The sequence below is a fragment of the Humulus lupulus genome, chromosome 7 (genome assembly GCF_963169125.1).
Source record: "Humulus lupulus chromosome 7, drHumLupu1.1, whole genome shotgun sequence".
NCBI classification, from domain to species: Eukaryota; Viridiplantae; Streptophyta; class Magnoliopsida; order Rosales; family Cannabaceae; genus Humulus; species Humulus lupulus.
In genome coordinates, this window is record NC_084799.1 from 71,316,118 (window position 1) to 71,317,669 (window position 1,552).

Consider the following 1,552-nt stretch of genomic DNA (forward strand, 5'->3'; position numbering starts at 1 on the left):
GTGCTGACAGGTGTTCTACGGGTATAACATTCAGTTCCTCATTTTCGGCGGAGGTGGCGAGCTGAGCTAAAGCATCTGCATTTGAGTTCTGTTCTCGAGGAACCTGTTCGATTGCATAAAACTCAAAAAACTCTAATGCGGATTTTGCCTTCTCCAGATAAGCTGCCATTTTTGTGCCACGAGCCTGGTATTCTCCCAAGATTCGATTAACCACGAGCTGGGAGTCGCTGTAGCAATGTATAGCTTTGGCCTTGAGCTCTTTTGCTATTCGCAGTCCCGCAAGTAAAGCCTCGTACTCAGCTTCATTATTAGATGCTTTAAAGCCGAACCTTAACGCGGAGTGAAATTTGCTCCCTGCAGGAATGATCAGAATAACTCCTGCCCCCGCTCCATTTTCATTTGATGACCCGTCAACGTAAAGTTTCCACAGCTCGCGGGCCGTGGTTGTTATCTCGTCGTCGGCTATACCGGTGCACTCCACTATGAAATCCGCCAACGCTTGTGCCTTAATGGTCGTTCTCGGATGGTAGGTGATCTCGAACTGTCCGAGCTCAACAGCCCACTTTAGGAGTCGACCAGACGCCTCTGGTTTAGACAAGACTTGCCTTAATGGTTGATCTGTCAGTACATGGATAGGATGTGCCTGAAAGTAAGGGCGGAGCTTGCGAGATGAGTGGATTAGACTGAGGGCGAGCTTCTCCATCAGTGGATATCTTGACTCTGCCCCCAGTAATCTTTTACTGATATAGTAGACGGGTTTCTGTAATTTCTCTTCTTCTCGTACGAGCACCGCGCTTATCGCGTGTTCGGTAGTTGAGAGGTATAGGAACAGTACTTCCCCCGTCTCCGGTTTCGATAGGATGGGCGGTTCAGCTAAGTGCTTTTTGAGCTCCTGAAAGGCTAGCTCGCACTCACCTGTCCATTCGAACTTCTTACTTCCTTTTAATAAGTTGAAGAATGGGAGACCGCGGTCCGTTGACTTCGAGATGAACCTGCTCAAAGCTGCCATCCTGCCAGTCAAGCTTTGAACATCTTTATGTTTCCGAGGCGAAGGCATATCGATCAGGGCCTTTATTTTGTCGGGATTAGCCTCGATCCCACGAGAATTGACAATGAAACCCAGAAATTTTCCTGAAGACACCCCAAAAGTGCACTTCTGAGGATTCAACTTCATGTTGTATTTTCTGAGCACGCCAAAGCACTCTTCGAGGTCATCAACATGGTTCTTGTTAAGTTGAGACTTTACAAGCATGTCGTCAACATAAACTTCCATGTTGTTCCCTATTTGCTCTGAGAACATCATGTTTACGAGCCGCTGGTACGTGGCTCAGGCATTCTTGAGTCCGAATGGCATGACATTGTAGCAGTAGAGCCCTTTATCTGTGATGAAGCTCGTATGCTCTTGGTCGGGGGCATGCATGGGAATCTGGTTATATCCAGAATAGGCATCCATGAACGACATCAGACCATGCCCCGCCGTGGCGTCTACGAGCTGGTCAATTCTCGGCAGGGGAAAACAGTCTTTCGGGCAGGCCTTGTTGAGGTCTGAGTA